The sequence below is a fragment of the Triturus cristatus genome, chromosome 1_1 (assembly GCF_964204655.1).
Source record: "Triturus cristatus chromosome 1_1, aTriCri1.1, whole genome shotgun sequence".
NCBI classification, from domain to species: domain Eukaryota; kingdom Metazoa; phylum Chordata; class Amphibia; order Caudata; family Salamandridae; genus Triturus; species Triturus cristatus.
In genome coordinates, this window is record NC_140579.1 from 1,039,377,892 (window position 1) to 1,039,397,062 (window position 19,171).

The 19,171-nt window shown below is 44.0% G+C and overlaps 1 pseudogene across 1 annotated transcript in view; it reads left to right on the forward strand.

Moving 5' to 3' along the window:
* LOC146871496 (uncharacterized) overlaps positions 1 to 19,171 on the forward strand; it is a 71,998-nt pseudogene that overhangs the window by 17,532 nt on the left and 35,295 nt on the right. Inside the window, exon 2 of the transcript XR_014981005.1 lies at positions 2,613 to 2,739. The product of XR_014981005.1 is annotated as an uncharacterized LOC146871496 (transcript). The remainder of the gene's footprint in view (positions 1 to 2,612; positions 2,740 to 19,171) is intronic.

A 19,171-nucleotide genomic window follows, 5' to 3' on the forward strand; every position in this document is an offset into this window, starting at 1 on the left:
AAATACTTCTGGACCTGTGCAGACTCTTCCAGGAAGAAGGACTGCTGTGCTGCAAAAGGACTGTCACTCTGCTGAACTGCTGCTTTGCTGTACTCCTTCCTTGCTGTGCTACCATGCTGCCTGCTGTTCACCTGTCTGGGTGAAAAGGACTGGACCTGCATCACATGAACCCAGAGTGACTCCAAAGGTTATCTGGCTGGCCTTCTAATCTGAAGTCTTCGGGACATAAAATAATTTTAACTTGCCTGTTTGTGCATCTGTACTCTGCCATTGTTGAGTCTGCCCTGCCAAGTGGTGCCACCCCAGTCCTGGACCCTTTAAAGTGAGGCCTAGGGTGCTTGCATCAGCAAAACCCACCCATCCTCTGTCGGATCGGCACCGTTGTGTGGCTCAGAACAGGTGCATCTCCCCTCTTGTGTGGGTCAGAACCGGTGCGTCACTCCTGTTGCGTAACGAGAACCAGCGCATCGCTCTCACTGCGTGGATTGGCCTGCCCCACTGCATTTGGACGACCACTGCATAGGGTCACCGCATCTGTCGACTGCTTCCTCGACGCCGACAAATCTCTATCGCAGCTCATCGGAACTGATGCATCGTCACTGCTGCATGGTTCAAGACTGCCCCATCACCCTCACTGCATGGATCGACACGACTCATCCTTTTGATGTGACCCACACCTTCGCAGTCCACACAGCCAGGATCAAGGTTCTGTTTAGTGGGCCTCACTCGGTCCCTGTATTTGCCCCACACCATCACAGTTGGCCTCAGATTTTGACTTTGTCCCAGTCTGGCACGACCAGATATTCCAAGTAAGCGCTTATTGCTTCTAAGCGTTATTTTAAAGTGTATTCTTTAAAAATGTACATCTCCAGTTCTACTTATTGGGTTTTTGTATTTACTGTCTTATTTTATTAATTAAGTTCTATTTCTCTAAGCTGGTGTGGAATCTTCTTTTATGTGGTTTTTACTGTTAAGAAGTGTTGCACAAATACTTTACACATTGCCTCTGAAGTTAAGCGTGGCTGCTCCGTGCTAAACTACCTGAGGGTGAGCACAGGTTAATATTGGGGTTGCCTGCCTCTTATCCTGACTAGGATTGTGTTTGCTGCTTCACTAGGCTCATACCCCAGTCAAACTACAACCCAATTTCAGTTATTTGCAGTAAGTACAGATTCTAGCCTTACTTATGTTAATACCTGTTATAGTTTGACAAATGCAACATTCCTAAAACAAATTAAGTCCTACCTGGTATTAGAACACACGTGTCATCATAAATGCCATTGTTGAAATAATTTTTACTGTATACCAACATCAAATTAAAAGAACCAAAATACTAATCTTTCTAATATTCAAACTCGTTGCCTGTTGTAAATATAGGCATGTGCATAGAACGTCATACTTATAACAGTGCATCTGTGGAAAGCCTGAAATATTGTAGTTGTATCTTTTGCAAATATGGTCTTATATGGCCAGTTAGAGGTGACTGTTCTTATATAAGTAGAATCATGATAAGGATTCGTGTAGATGGGATTTGGCACCATTCTGCTTAATGTAGAAGTCCTACTGGGGATACAGTCAATCTACGCCTGAATCTTTATGGTATAGCTCTATCTAGAAAAGCATCACTAAAAGAGAAAAACAATTTTTCTATTCCTTGATGAAGTCCCTGTTAGGGTCGAAACGTGTTGGCTGAACTGCTGTTGGATTTGGTAAAGAAGAGTAAGTTTGCTTTGAAATATCATTCCTTGGCTCCTGCATTATATTGAAATCTATGAGCAGAATCTGTTTGAATGATCACTACATCCAGCAAATTTTGAATAATACTTACTTGGCTTCCCAAGCAATTTTTGTGCATTAACTAGACCTGAAAGAGATTGCATGGTTGGAATAAGAATTTGGACCTACATTGTATTAAGTTGTTTTAAATCTAAATGAAAACATTTTGGGGACTTCCTAAGCACTCCGTTTTTACATATATTTTTTTTTCATTAGAATTACTGTAATAGATAAAGTGACTAAATGATTTTCCTAATTACTGAATAACGAAGAACAGTGTTAGACTAAAAAGAAGTCCTAGCTATCCAAAGAGAACCTCAGCCCCCCCCCCCCCTTCCCTCTGCAGTCATTGAGGCCACACTGAACTCAAATTTGAAGAGTAGTCCTTTACAGTATTGCCATCCGGGGTTTCCTGCCCAATGTGTATTGAATAGGTTAGTCCGCTAGTAGAGTAGTGGAGGTACACTGCTACAAAGATGGAATGGCAAATCTCTGAAGAATGTGGATACTTGATTGTTATGGTTCCATTTCAACTGCCATTGACTTCACTTATTTTAAGGAATTTCATATCTGTCTTTCTGGATCTGTGGCAGAAATGTTGAAAATCAATTTTGTGACCTTTTTTATGTTGACCAGGTGTAATAACATGGTTCTTGATTTTTCAGTGCTTAATCTACACTTAATAAGGTTAGGAAAACATTAACCTATACATATCTCAATATTTATTATGGGAACAAAGATTGTTTCATTTGCGCTGACTTTCTTTTCTGCAGCAGTGAGAGTCGAGATTGTAATCAGCAATTGGGACTGATACGATATTTTTGCTTTTCTTTCAGACACCAGTTACATTTTATATTGTCGCTATCCAGTTTGCAGATGAGGTGATGGCTACTGTAGAAGAAGAGCAGCCGTCTACCATAGTCGTGAAGCAAGAACAGGGTGATGAACAATTGATTTCAGAACGTAAGGTTTTATGATTGCTATCATTAGAAATTAAATGCTGCCCGATGCCTTCCTTTGTCGTAGGCCAAACTATATTTAAATCGTGGTCTCAAACATGGTGTGAACATTTTATTCAGGCCTGATTGGAAATTATGTTGCATGTTGAATTTAATGTCCCCATTTCTCAAAATTGGGGAACTCTGCACAGTCACAGACAGTTTTTTTTTTCTTCCTGAAACTTCAGTAAATATGCACAGAATAGGTACAGATGGGGCATCTGCCGTGCCAACCTCTCCTACTCACCAAAGTAGTGCATCACAAACCTCAGCATTGCAAGCTACACAACCCAACATAAAAACAAGCATTTGCAATGCAATAGGTCTCGCATTTTTTAAGAGTTTGAGCTATTGGCATTGTAAAATTACAATGCCTTTTATTTATGTTTTGGTTTTAAAACAAAAGGCATTGTCAGTAGCATAAACTCACATAAAAGCAGTGTGCAGCAGTGTGTGGCGTGCAGCAATGTTTCGTGTAGCAGTGTGAGGCATGCAGCACTGTGTGGCGTGCAGCGGCGTGCAGCAGTGTTTCGTGTAGCAGTGTGAGGCATGCAGCACTGTGGCGTGCAGCGGTGTGCGGCGTGCAGCAGTGTGCGGCGTGCAGCAGTGTTTCGTGTAGCAGTGTGAGGCTTGCAGCACTGTGGCTTGCAGCAGTGTGGCGTGCAGCAGTGTGGCGTGCAGCAGTGTGGCGTGCAGCAGTGTGTGGCGTGCAGCAGTGTGTGGCGTGCAGCAGTGTGTGGCGTGCAGCAGTGTGTGGCGTGCAGCAGTGTGTGGCGTGCAGCAGTGTGTGGCGTGCAGCAGTGTGTGGCGTGCAGCAGTGTGTGGCGTGCAGCAGTGTGTGGCGTGCAGCAGTGCGGCAGTGTGTGGTGTGCAGCAGTGCGGCAGTGTGTGGTGTGCAGTGTGTGGCGTGCAGTGTGAGGTGTGCAGCAGTGTGTGGCGGCGTGCGGCAGTGTGAGGTGTGCAGCAGTGTGTGGCGGCGTGCGGCAGTGTGAGGCGTGTGGCGGCGTGCGGCAGTGTGAGGCGTGTGGCGGCGTGCGGCAGTGTGAGGCGTGTGGCGGCGTGCGGCAGTGTGAGGCGTGTGGCGGCGTGCGGCAGTGTGAGGCGTGTGGCGGCGTGCGGCAGTGTGAGGCGTGTGGCGGCGTGCGGCAGTGTGAGGCGTGTGGCGGCGTGCGGCAGTGTGCAGCAGTGTGAGGCGTGCAGCAGTGTGGCGTGCAGCAGTGTGTGGCATGGTTTGTAAACAACAAGAAAAGCAGACATCAAAGGAAGGGTGGGAGGGAACGAGCATATGGGGTGTGAGTTATAACGAAAGTTCTGGTGAAAGCAGTCTGCTGCTTTCAAGTCAGATGCCAGCTTCGCGCTTGAATGCCTCACATGCACTGGCCATAAACCGCATTCCTATGGTCTTGTGCCCCTTACTAAATCTCTCTGAATGCTTGAGGCGGCGCACGCGCAGGAAGTAGCTGGTGGCAAATGTAATGCGCGTGGTTGTGTGCGTAACCGCCACCCGATCCGCCTGGGAGCATTTTCGGAAGCCCCTACATAAGTCTCGCTGAGCGATCGCTTACGCGATAGCCAGGCGAGACCTAAAAAGAGGGCGCTGACATTTTTGAAGGCTATTTTGAAGTAATTGCACATGTTCCCCTTGAGTGTCAGTTGTTACGACGTCATGCACTACATTGCAGTAATCTTCTTGTGATTACTATTATAATGCGTGTTTTACTTCTTGTGACCTTTATGTGACCTCATTGGTGGTAAGTAGTATTCCTAACGTGTGTGTGTTTTAATTACACAGTGGCAGTAGCCACTCTGTAATTATCCCAGAGATAGGTATGTCATGGATTTTTGCTTTCTAATAAATTTGCCCCTGTTTCACGGATCTCCATGGAGCTTTGCAGACCTATTGCTTTATGAATATGTTTCTATATATTTGAAAAAATTGTTATGGAGTACCACATACTCTTTCCACAGTATCTAGACATCATTCTACTTGCAAAAAGGGAGCCAAACTGGAATTTCTAGAAAACGTGCAACTTGCAGAAACCTGTAACGTTGCTATGTGATCCATGTCGCGCACTTTCATAAATCATTGCTGTGTGGTCTTTCCTACCTGACGAAGCACAGGTCGGGCAGACGGTTCATAAACTATTATTCCAAACATCTGCATCAGCCTTTCGCAAGACATTGTTTTAATTGGAGAACACTGCTTTCCGTACTGTGCAAAGCATGTGATCTATAGCTGCATGTGCTACTAACAGAAAAAAGTTACCTGCCCTGTAACTATCTGTGTATAGCTTGTAGTGCTGTAGATTCACATGTGCCCTCTCATCTCCATAGACTCAAGCAGATGCTACAAATGCTTCAAACTAATTACATTATACATGCTTTCACAATGCACCTGCATGCATTTATTCTCTGACTTCACTTCTCTCCACGTACTTTCACTCACCCATTGGGTGTTAAGGCACAATCTTTAGTGAAGTATTTGTACTGGTGCGTGGCAGTTTCTTTGGGGGGGGGGGGGAAGGGGGGGGGTCATAAGTTACCCCGAACTGGAACATATTTTGAAGATAAGCAACTTGCATCGTTTGCACCCAACACTAAATGACAGGAGTGTGCAGTACATGATTTAGCAACACTGCAAGCTATAAACTGAGAGCTAAAACGTAACTAACATTTTTCCTTCCACCTGCTTGATTGGTTATTGTTAAGACCGACACCAAATTTGGCTGCCAGCCTGTCAGTTCTTTGGTCTCCAACTGTCTCAGCAGAGACATCACCATGGAGACCAAAATCAACAGGCACGAGCTGATGCACATGGCACAATAAGGCATTATAACACATCCCCCTTACTTGAAATACAGAAAAACAGGAAAGCAAGACAAGGAAGTGAAAAATGTCATAAGGAAAACAAAAAACATTGCTTCAATACATCACATAGTCCTTGAAATGTTCTAGAGAATGGCAAGATCTGGAAGAGAAACCTCGTGCATGAAGATTTGAAGAAGGATTACCCTCGGACAAATTGGGTCCAGGCAGAGTAGCACCAGGGCATGAAGGATGCAACAATTTGTCACCACGAAATTTCACAAGACGCGACATACTCCACATACTACCATTGTGGAACATCACCACATTCCTTTTTATGGAAGTTATAACAAAAGGGCCCATAAATTAAGTGACCCCATTCCTATGCCACCTAGGTTTCTTTATGAGCACCCACTCTCCAAAATTCCATTTCTTTGCCTTCACCAATTTCTTAGAATCCAATCTATCCTTATTTTCTTTTAGAAGATTCAATTCTGGCATCAATCTCCTCTCTATCCAAACCAACACCCTCAATCAAAGGCAACCACCCAGGATTCAGCTTGGACGGAGCTACCCTGCCCCCTCAATATCTGAAACGGGGGACTTTGCAAAACTCCATTAAGCGCGCTGCGGTGTGCCCACCAAGTATCCCTCAAAACTTCCTTTAGAGGAACCCTCGTCTCCATGGCTCTCTGAACACAAGCTTTGACCACTCTATTCATGCGCTTCGCATGTCCATTTGCCTGCGACTCAAAGGGCTGTTCTCTGATGACTTGTACCAAAATCCTTCAGAAACTCTTGCATCTCTTGTGAGGTGAACTGCACCCCATTGTCGGTAACCAGGAACCTAGGAACGCCATCACTCATGATTTCATCCTTAAGAAAATCTAGAACCACTGTGGTGCTGACAGTGCTCACACACCTGATGGAAACCCACTTTGACGAGTAATCCACCAAAAGAATCACAAACCTTTCAGAGGGTCCTAACAGCTCAAAAGGACCCATCAGATCTAAACCCAACGTAATCCATGGCTCATGCGGAATCTCCACTGGAAACAAGGGAGCAGAGTTGGTGACCTGAGATTTATCATTTGTGGCACACTGAGAACTCTCCCAGACCAACTTTTCCACCTGGCAATCCATCCCAGGCCACCAATACCTTTATCAGAGCCGAGACTTGGTAAGACTTCTTCCCAAGTGCCCTTCATGAGCAGGATTTACAAGTTTTGATCTCAAATCACAGGGGGGCACCACGTATGAGTTGATTTTAAAACAATCATAGTTCATTCCTAACAGACCACAAGGGACAAATCAGAATCGATCCTTTTTGCACTCAGGCCACCCCTTAATTACAAGGTCAACAACAGGAAGAATTAAATCATCAGACAAAGCCATTTCCCACTCCTCCTCTGTGATGGCAGGTTCCTTGACCCAACATACTCCAGTGGGTTCAATGTCGTGAACATCACAACTGTTCTCAATCGGCAATCTAGACAAACAATCCGCAGCTCTATTTGCTACACCAGGAAGATGCTGCACTTGAAAATTAAACTCCTACAAACCTTTGCTCCACCGTTTTAACCTAGGTGTCAACCTCTCACTCTCCATGCAAGAAAACACTTGCACCAAAGGACGATGGTCAGACATTACTAAAAGGTATGCCCCATAAATAAAACTTGGTGTCTAATTGCCCATATTATTGTAAGAACCTTTTTCTATGTAGGAATATTGTTTCTCAGCTTTCTTTAATGCTCTGGAAGCAAATGTAACGACGTTCTCTTCACCTCCATCCAGTTGTGAAAGAACTTGGCCAAGTCTAAAAAGACTGGCATCAGTGGTGAGAACAGTTTTCTTTCTTGTGTCGAAATGACCAAGAGTGGGCATCTAACCAATAGCATGCTTAACAGAGTTAAAGGCTGCATTGCATTCTTCTGACCAGGCATATTGTATTCCTTTCATGAGTAGAGCCCTAATGGGTTAAACAATGGTGGCAAAACCCTTGATAAACTTTTGAGTAAAAGTCAGCAAGGCCAAGAAAGGACCTCACTTGCTCCTTGATAGTGGGTGCAGGAGCATTGACCATACTCTTTGCCAAGTCCAGCTTGGGTTGAATGCCCTCCCCAGATTCAATCTCCTCAATAACATTCAGAGCCACCAGCCTATTTAGTTCATTCTTCAAGGGCTCCAACATCATATTGGGAATTTTCCTCACCTTATGCACACACAGCACTGCATTCTTTTTTAGAACAATCCGATGTTCAAAGTCTTTTAAACCAAGTTTATCACTGAAGACTTGTGGAATCTCTTCAAAGAACTTGTTAGAGCCTCCACAATCGTCCACTACCATGACTTGATCAGATGGATTACGTGCATTGGGGTTAAGTATTATACCCAAATATCTTTGGTGCCTCCATCCTAAAAGGTTGTCCCCTCGTTTGGCCATATAGATTTTTCCAATACTTTCTCGTAACACCATACACCATCACATCAATATGCGAACCCCCCCCATAGCTTACTGGGTTGATATCGGGAGTGAAAAGTTGTAAAGCTGGAAACGTTTTGTCCCACATGAGATCAGCGTCCACCACACCATCACTTCTCACATTCAGCATTATTGTTCTTGAAATGTCTGTGATAGTCTCAATATTCTCCACCATGCGCACTTTCACACTGGATCTACAAACTCTGGCATAGTGACCCTTAATCCCACACTTGTGACAGGTGGAATTTTTAGCATAACAATTTGGATTATTGGAGTTGTGATTTAGACTCCCACAACTATAGCATTTTATTTTCAGTGGAGACCTTGCCCCTTGATCCATGAACCACTTTAATAACAGAGTCTTGTTGAACATCCTTGTGTGTTACTTCATGTATGCTACTGGGAGTGGGAACATCTTCAGTTGCATGTTTATGAGTCTTCATTTCTTTGACCCAACCAGAAGTATTCTCTACACCCTCCACAATAGCAATGGCTTCTTTAAGTGAAGGATTTCTTGAGAGAAGCTTCTGTTGCACCCTAGAACTGTTGGTGCATCCAACTAACTGATCACGTAATAAGGAGTCCGTCAGATCATCAAATTCACAAATGCGGGAAAGAGTTTTTAAAGAAGCAATGTAGTTCCCAACCTTGGATCCTCATAAAGAATTTGTCCATCCAGCACAACATTCATCCATGGACCAAAATAGGATTCTAAAATTTTTATGAACATCTCAAAAACATCTGAGGGTTCACCATCTCCCTCACCCACTGGTATTACATCAATACTTTCATAAATGTTGCGGCCCTCAATTCCCAGATTGTGGAGAAGAATCGCTTATTTCCTATGTGCATAGAATTTTTTCACCTTCTATTGCTACTCGGTAAGAATCAAATAACTGTTTCCACCTTTTCCACGGTAGTAACGGTTCACCTTTCTCACATAGAAGGTTGGGGGTTGATTCATCAACGTGGCTGTAATGCTGGCAGACTTACTTTGAAAAACAGAATAGAAATATATTCCACAAATCAAACAAAATTGTTACTATTCTTGAAGTATTTCCTTTAATGGAAAGAAAGCGATGCCTGAAAATTTCACTTATGTCACTTCTCATTGATGATAAACCCTTATTCGATCAATTGCAATGTCAGAATTTAGCATCTCATAGTATATACAGGAGAAATCATCAGGAGATGACAAATCGGAGAAAAACTGAACTTCCACTCGCTCCGTATCTGATTTCATGTGTGGCTGTTGCTAAGGCAACCAAGAACAACAAAGATGGCGGTACGCAACGTACGCGTATGTGATGTTTACTCGCGTGTCAGGATGCATGAGTATTCTGTAGGCACGAGTGGCTCCACGAGCGTTGCCGCGAGCTAAGCAGGGAGCCGTTATAAATCTGAGGATCGGTAAAATAAGTAGAAATCGCTGATTTACCCGAACTCAGTGCGGTAGAATCAATCCTCAATAGGTCCAGTGGTGCAGAGATGTTGTAGTCTTCGGTCACCGCTAATCGTATAAAAAGGTTCAAAACAAATCGGATATCCGTGGGTCCAAAAGGGGAATTGGTTGGGAGCTTGTCCCCCGCAAGCATCACTCGTCGCCAGTGTTCAGAACACAGACACTGGATGATTATTGACAAGTTTATTGTCTTCTAGTCACACCACCAACTTTCGCTGTCAGCCTAGCCTGTCAGTTCTCCGGTCTCCAACTGTCTCTGCAGAGACCTCACCATGGAGACCAGAATCAAAAGGCACGAGCTGATGCACATGGCACAATAAATCATTACAACAGTTATGTGAACCTGGATGCTCCAAGCTTTCTCCGTAATTGCTTCAGATATGGGACAAGAGTCTCAGAATACCAGACCACACATAGAAATTCTGCACCGGGATTCAGCAGAATCAGTTAGTGTTCTCATATTCCCAGATAGACTGCTTCTTTTGAAAGGGAAGTGTGTATATATCATCATCCTTCCACTTTAATAGATACTTTTAAAGGATTTATTTGCATCATAGCATGCAACTCGATTTCTTTCAACAGCCTTATGTGAACTTTAAATAAATCAGCTTTTATGGCAAACACATCATAAGAATAACTGCTGTTGATTATAAATATTGAAAACTTGCATTATCTTTTCCCTTTGCAAAATGTTCACCTCTCTTCCTTATCTTTCCTAACATGTCCAAAATTCACTTTTACGTCTCTCTCCATTTTGTGCCAACAGCATCAGTTATTGTAGGCAATATAAACCTTTTGTGATGATGGGCAATCTCCGCATTTGTTCGAGGGTGATAAGAATTTAAAGGCCATGTAAGATAGATATTTTTAGGTTTTACCCCAGGGAATTCTTTACAAATGTAATGGTAATTAAAACATGTGGGTCCTGTACTTAAAGCTCAAAGGAAAGGCTGAACGTACCCTTTTTAATATTCAGAATGCTCATATATTCAGTTTTATATGTGTCTGTCTTATGAAGTATTTCAGTCTTTAAAACGAAGTTTCCTGCAGTTGAGTGTCATGGTGCTAAAAAGGTATCCTACATTTCTGAACAGAGCTAAATGCTGTGACTGAGGAGCTTTTCATTTAAAAGCAGAAGGGCGGATGCTTTTGGAGTTCTTCATGAAGAGTGTTTCAGAGAGCAGAGTTGACAACCGAAAAGGACCAAAATCCAAACCTGGAGTTCTGAAATAGTAGAATTCTTAAGCAACTGGTTGGCAGAATCCATTGTGCCTGATGAGCATAACTAACCAAATGTTTATTCAAGTACTTCAGAAAAATATTAACATGGTGAAATACTATCGGAAAAGGGCTGGATAATTTTTTTTCAAGAGTTTCGTATAGCGCTGGCAAGACCCAAGTGTATTCGAGCGTGTCACATCAGTGCATGTTCATGACAAATAGCAAGTATAATCGGAACAGCTAAATCTAATCGAAAAAAACACTGGTTGATCACGAGGGAGGAGAAATAACATGGAATGGAAAAAGAGAGAACTGGGGGTAAAGATCTTATCTTGTTGGGCGATTAATGTCCCGCTAGATGAGATGCCGGGTGAGGAGGATATCCTTTAGCTGTGTCTTGAAGCTCAAAAAGGAGGGATTCGTCCTGATGTGTCTTGGTACGGAGTTCCAGATTTTTGCGGGCATTGCTCAAGAAGCAGCGTACCAGAATTGTGTGTTTGTGGGCTTAGAAGGAATGAAGAGTAGGTTGTTTGAGCTTCTTAGGCTTCTCCTCTGCCCTGCCTTTTTGGGTCTTGAGGGGAGGTAAGCTGGTTTCCCAGTGTGAAGGGCTTTGTGAGTGAAACAAGCAGTTTTGAAGCTGCAGTGTGCTTAAATTAGGAGCCAATTCAATTCTTTCAGGGCAGGTGAGATGTGTTCATATGTTTTTGATTCTTGTGACCATTCTGGCTGATGCATTGAGAGTGGCTCTAAGGGGTGCAATGTGGTATTTTGCATCCCTTTGAGTGTGGCGTTCCGGTAGTCCAATCTAGTAAGTGCCAGTGCTTGCAAGGCAGATTTAAGATCATTCGGCGGTAGGTAGGGTTTGATTTTGTTCAGAAGTTTCAGGTTGGAATAGGCACTTTTCGCACTATTCTTTATATAATCCTTCATGATCAGTTTGGGGTCCTGTGTGATTCCTAGCAATTTGCCAGAGTAAGCTAGTGTTAGATTTCAGCATCTATGGAGTTTAACCATTCTTGCATTTGAGGGAACTGTCTTTGATATAAGAGTTTCTATCTTATCGTGGTTGAGTTTTAAGTGGTTGCGAGATAGGTATTGTACTCTTTTGAGGGTGGCATTTAACCGGTGTGCATCATCTACTGAGATTTCCATGAAGAGCTCGCTGTCATCTGCATGTAGATGGGAAGGGTTGTTTACTTGGTTGAGAATGACGGTGAGGGGGGCTCAATGTAGAAATTGAACAGGGTTGGTGGGAGGATAGGGCCTTGTGGGGCAACTTGGGTAATTGCCATTGTATCAGAAGTCAGATTGCTTATTTTTACTTGCTGTGAGCGGTTTTGTATAAAAGATGTGAACCAGCGTAGGCCCACCCCATCCATGCCGATCCTTTTTTTGGAGGGAATCTAAGAGCAGCTTGTGGTTGACTGTGTTGTAGGCTACCGATAGGTCTAGGAGAATGAGCAGGCAGCATCGGTCTGTATGTTGGATTTTGTGTAAGTCATCTACTAAGTTCAGAATAGCTGTTTCTGTGCTGCATCTTCTTTGAAAGCCCGATTGATGACAGTCCAGGATATTGCTGTCGATGTGGTGGTTTAGTTGTGAGAGAACACATCTCTTTAGAATGTTGACTTGGAGGGGGCGATTGGAAACCGACCTAAAGTTATTGAGGTCATTCGGATCTGCTCACAGTTTTTTTTAAGCAGTGGCATGACTAGACAGAGTTTTAGACAGTCTGGCATCACTCCAGGCATCATGGACCTGTTTCTAATCTTAGTCCAGGGGTGTTATGACGTGGTTGAATTCTTTTTGCCAGGGAGGGAGGGGTGGTCTGGAAGGTGGGAGGAGGGTTGGGACGTAGTCAACAGAACAGATATGTCTGTTTAATACCTTCTGGCTTCTAGGAGTTGTGTGAGGCACTAGGAATCTATTACGCCTGTTATCCTGTTGAGTGATCACTGCAAGGATGGCCATGGAGTTAGAAGTGGGGGGTTGTTATCTTCCTTTCTGGGAGGAGGGTTCCCATTGGCTGACTGGTTGGGAACATGCAGGTAAAGCTCAATCTTCATGATTTATGATTAAAGAAATTGGCGAAGTTGTCACACTGTTCTTCAGAGATACGTTTTCTAAGGCTGGTTTAGAGGTTTGTTTGATATTGAAAAACTCTTTGGTGCTGTTTTCGGCCTTAACTAGCACGTTGCAGAAAAAGGTGGCTTTTTCTTTCATGATATGTTCTTTCATATTTCCTGCATTCCCTCCTGCGTTTTGTCAAGGTGGGCTGCCAATAGACTTGTTCGCGCGAGTCTTTCTACCGCTCCAAGCTGTCATCTTTCAATGTTGAGGTCTTTATTGAACTAGGATCTCAAGGGTGTGTTTCTCACCCTTTTCAGTTTGACGGGCTACTTGGTCCATGATAGAGGACATCGCTGAGTTGTAGTGGGTGTTAAGGTCGGTTGTTGAGAGGCTATCTGACGAGGGGGTGTAGTAGTGACCACATTCTATCTTCAAGGTCCACTAGGAGAACTTGCCTTCTGTTTCCCATCCATTGAAGGTTTTTTTTGCCTACAAGTTGGGTGGGGAAACGTTTTGTTGATGTGAGACAAAATGATGTGGTGATCTGACCATTCGACAGGAATTATGTTGTCAATAGTTGGTGTTTCTTCGTAGCATTCAGGGTTGAGCCTTTGTTCTTGGTTCGACCTTTGCAATACTGGGAGAGTTTCTTACTGAGTGAGAGGTTGTTTAAGGATTAGATTCAAGTGTTTCTTTCATCGGTCCAGTGAAGGTTGAGGTACCCGTGGATAATATTTTTAGCATGTGAGTGACCAGTGTTATCAGAACTGGTAGGTGTTCATCAAAGGAGAGTACATTGCCTGGTGGGTGACACAGTAGGTGACAGCTCATTGTTATGTTGTTTTTAATCCTTATGGTGGTGCTGAGATATTCAACTGTATTGTAGGTGAAGGAGTATAGTCATTTGGTTTAACTCATTCCAGTTTGTAGGTGTGAAAGAAAACCGAAGCAGGCTGTTAAAGATTGTTCACCAGCAGTTTTTTCATCATCATAAAACTTTATTTCAGCCTGTATGGCCATAGAAGCACAGATAAAAACGATACTTGACATTCAGTTCATGAAAAGTAACAATTTTTCTGCGTGAGGCACCACGTAGCACATTGTTAATATAGAATTGCAAACATTTTATATAGCACGATCGTCTCTCCCTCTCGCCAGCCTCAACCTACCAATGACTAACACATGGGTATATGAGCCATGAAATACTTGTGCAATATACAGGCAACAAGAGATCTTTACATTAGTCCGACGATGGGGTTCGATAAAGTGCATGTGCATGACCTATCTGATGGCCATTACAGAGAACCAACATCATTCAACTAGGATTCAGGAAAGTGCTTGTGCAAAACTTGGCCGCGTAGTAGCATTTGCATTATTTAAAAGAACAGAATCAGTTAAGTGCACGTGCCTTACCTAGACAGGAATAGGCCCATTACAATAATCCTGGAATATTCAACTGTTCCACAACCCTGGCTTAAAATGCCATAAGTTAGCCTATGGATATTAGTATCAATAAAGTGCATGTGCATACTTCAGCTGCAAGTTGATTTTTGCTTTGTTCCTAGGCCGCGTATGCAAAGCATGAAGGCCATTACAATTACCCAAAAACAGCATTTTTACTGCTGTCATGGTGGCCCCCACCTAGCAGCATTCAACAGTAAATAAAATGGAGAAGTATAAAAGCAACAGTTTGTATCACACATAATGATTAAAAAGATCATTAAAAAGTCAGTGATTTCATTCAGTTGGAAAAACAGAAAAAGGGGGCCCGATTTGCATAATATGTTATACTGGACATTCCAGGCCTATGGGTTCATCTTTAAGATGGCCCTGCGGATGCACCACATAGAAAATAAAAAACGTGATATAGAGAACACAATGGGTAAGTGGGTATTCTATTTCAACCTCACTACAGTGTCTGGACCTCAAATATCTGCATAACTGAAGCAGCCATCAAATCCTTGCCCTCTTGTATCCTTGACAAAAAATATAACGCATGATATTCCGTTTCCTCTGTGTTGTTACAAGCTGGGCAATCCAGATTAGATGAACCCGCCGACTTGTTTGGAAAGTACGCAACGGGAGCACCCCAGGTCTGAATTGCAAATATAGCTTTTTAGCAAGGAGCGGCTGTGCGTCGTATAGGACGGATTCCAGTCTATATTGGTCGTTTACTTCCAAAAACCCTAGGGTCAATCGGCCAGATGTAGGCCTCCTGTGTAACTGCACAAGTTTCAAGTTCTCTATAGCTGTCCATCAGGACCTCCAGAGGAGGCACTGGGCAAGTTTCTTCTGCGTTGTCCCACAGGTTACCCCTACCCATGGCCACACAGGTGTTCCTTTATATATGCCAACCATTATAATTTGTCTGCACAATGTAGGCCCAACACTTCTCTCAGCTCATCCCTGTATGCAGCCAATTCAGGGGTGCTCCACAGACTTCGCCAAAATAAAAGGGGTCTAAGAGCGGTTTTGTCTGCAATTGGTCTAATCCCAAATCCATTCGTAGAGGTGTTACTGGTGTGCTATGGGGAAGACCCACTACTTGCCTAGCATAGGAATTCTCAGTGCTCAATAGGGAGCCAGATGGACCATGACCCCAAATTTCGGGACCGTACAGGGCAGCACCCCTGGCTTGTACTTAATAGATTTCCACTGCTGGTCTGACAAATTTGTGGGTACAACTCCTATACACCTTTTATCAGGCCTTCCGTTGTCTGAGCCAACTTTAGACTTGTTTTCTTGAATTACGCACCCCAGTCCATTTTCTCTGTGAGTGTGATCCCAAGGTACTCTAAAATGGATACCTCTCTAATGGTCTTCAATCTAGCCGGGGATTTGGGCGGGTACTATTATTCGCATTGAATACCATGTACTTGGTTTTCTGAAGCTTAAACTCCAGACCCGGTTTCTACAGAAGAACCTGAAAATGGCAAGGGCCCTCTGGATTCCCATGGGTGATTTTGAAAGCAAGAGGGTGTCGTCAGCGAACATCATAGCTGGTATTTTACGAGTTTCTAACCTGGGGGCATCAATGTCCTTCCCTGCAATCAACGACTCAACTAAGCCGTTGATAAAAAGGCAAAAGAGGGTCAGGACCAGGACACAGCCTTGGCGGACACGTCTTTCTACAGGTAGAGGGGCTGTGAGTTCACCGTTTTTGCCAAACCTAATTTGGGCAAAATTTCCCACATGTTAGCGTTTCAGCTGATGGCAAAGGTACACTGGGACTCCCATATCCGATAAGATTGCCCATAGTTTATCCCTTTGTACCGGGTTGAATCCAGATTTTAGGTCCACAAATATTAAATAGAGGCTGCCACCCTCTATACACACGGTTTTCCAATATAATAGTTGTAGCCTAAAAATTTGGTCAGTTGTAGAGATCTTTGCTCTAAAGGGGGCTGAGAACATTACTCATCCATTCAACTCTGGAGTCACCCCAAAAGTACACTGGCAAATATTTTCTGGCTTACATCAATCAGGCTAATGGGGCAGTAATTAACAGGGAGAAGCGGTGAACCCTTTTTAAAGATGTTTAATTTCGTCCCCGACCAGGTAGTGGGAATCGCCATATCCTGCATGATGGCATTAAACAAAGACCACAAATAGGGGGCCTAGATAGTTGGTTCAGAACGAAAAAAGTCCCCGGGGATCTGGTCTAGCCTTGGATGGTGTTATCTTACTCAGTGTGTCAATTATCTCTTTAAGGGTGATCGGAGGGGTATCTAAAGAACTAGACTCGGGGGAGGGGGGCCGCAAGTATATTTGCCACTGGCCCATCCTCATCCTTCACCCTTAAGTATAAGGCTTCAAAATGTGCCTTCCATGCATCCTCCCCAATATTAGGTTCTATCGCCAATTTGCCTTCTTGGGATCCCGAATTGACCACGTTCCAAAAGGAACTCCTGTCATGGTTATTTAGGGTGCCTCTGGGGGTATCCCATTTTTGGCACTCCCAACTACCTTTTGCCTTAGCGATGGCACTTTTGTGAACTGCCCTTTTTTTCCCCTGACAAATGACCTGTTTGCTTTAATGGCAGCAATGAGATCTAACTTGGCTACATCACAACCATCATTGTACCAAGGGTAATGAGTTTTTTTTTTTTAAGTACCCCTTGACCTTTTGCTTGGGTGAAAAATATTGGACATAGTAGAGAGTAAATCTTGATGGTTTTTAAAATTTTTAGAGAGGGAGATGGGAATGCCGTTGTTCAAGGTAAGTTGGTTCGCAACCATGAGAAACTGATTGGTATAGGGAGGCCAGTTTTCCTTGCAATTGGGAAAATTCCCCCCCCCCCCCCCCCCACGAACTCTCCTCCTGGAGTTAGACCGTGTTAATCTAGGGTCAAGTAGTGATGAAGTTTCAAATACATTATTAGCACATGGCAAAATTAATATGCTAGGATTTTGTCTACCAGAACGTAATCTATAATAGAGGAGTGCCCTGGTCTATTGAAGGTGTAATTCCCCGAGGTGTCAAATTGTGCGACCATTACATGCTCTTAATGAGAGGTTCAGAGTGAGGGTATTAATCTGCAAAACCAATGGAATCCATGCCCAAGTAGGCGGAATTTTGGGCTCGGGGATAGCCCAGAGTAGGTCCTCGTCACTGGGGTTGCCTGTGGCCAGGCCATTCAGTTGTTCGAACTGATAGTTGAAATCCCTGCCAATAATTACCCCAAAAATATCGAGGATTGTTCGGAGAAGGGTGGTCAGTTGGTCAAGAGTTGTTGACTCTTGGTCATACCGAACCAGCTGTGAATAGACATTTATCAGGGCAATTCTGACCTTTGTAGGAAAGGTCAGGAAGATACAGAGGATGTCATGTGATGAAGTCTCTATCTGTTTCACATCACAACCCAGGTGCCCACCAACCCAGGTACACAGACCCCCTGAAGGCCGTCCCCCCTTCCCCCCCCCCCCCCCCCCAATATGAGCAAAGGTGTAATTCCCCAGGGTATCAGAAATTGTACGACCATTACACACTCTTAATGAGAGGTTCAGAGTGAGGGTATTCATTTTAACACCAGTGGAGTCCATGCCCGTTTAGAACGCATGACGCATAGCCCAATCTATCTGTGTCCGCCCTAACCCATGGTTCCTGTAACATGCAGATCTTGTATTGTTCTATAAATAGCCCCTACTCCGGATTATCTAATTTGGAGGAAAAGTTCAGCTATGTTCCAGGAAAGAAACTGCAACCTGGGAGGGCCGGTATGTTTAACTGGATTAAGGGACTGAGTGGCATATTTCACTATATGGGCCTGATGAAGTTGATTGGTCACCTCCAGCCCCTCCGACCTCAAGTCATTGCTGATGTCATGATGGCCAGCTGGGTTGGATAGGGTATTACAGCTACCAACTGTTGGTAATTGGTTGCCTGAGTGCTCTCTAGTGGTAGGACAGGCGAAGGTGAACTTATAGGGGCCTTCTTCTGTTCTCCACTTACAGCTCCTCTCTCCACCCACATGTGCCATCATCTGTACCCCCTTCTGAATCAAAGTCCCTCTCCACTCTGCGGGCACCCCCTGTTGGATTGGGCCCCCCAATAACTCCTTTTGGCAATCAAATCTCTCATATGAGGGTCCAGTGCTCAGAAGTCAATCTACTGACTCGAGAGGGCTAAATCTATTTGAGATGTAGAGCGATGGGTTTGGTTGGTCCTGTCCTAGAGTTGTGTATTGCTCATTCTGATTCCCCCCCCCTCCCTCTCTAATAACCAGCTCTCCTTCTGCTATGTGATTTAAACCCTGGGGGGGAAAAATAGCCCATGGGGGAAGGACCCAATACCCCCATCCTCCCTTCGGTGATTGCGATCTAGAAGGGCTTCCACGACCTTGGGTTTCTAAAGTTTTTCACAACACAATTCTCAGGGACATCTTTCGGCCTCCAGCCCACCCACCCCACTCTACGTGTCGTAAGAATTTCGTCTACATCTCTGTAGGAAAATTGCTAGTGATTAGCAAGCCAAAATATACATTTATTTTTTAATTCAGAATGAGATTCCCTACGCCCATTGTTCAACTCTGGAATTCCAATTAAAATCATTACATAGGGTGTTGAGGCCGGGTGAAGATTAATGCATGGCAAGGCTAGCCTTGTTTCATTGCTTTCCTCTCGTGGGACAGACTTCACACCACCCCTGTGGCTAGACCTCTGTTGAGGATAGTCACATGCTTGTGGCCTTGCTGTAGGTGACCTGCAAATGCTTCCTATCTCTGCCCCTTGAATATGCCCCTGGCAATGGGTACTATGGTACTATTGTCTGTTACTGTCCTATCTGGGTTACTAATGCGTTTACCTACACCCTCCTGAATTGTACAGTTGGCAGTTGTGGTAGTAATAATGTTGTTT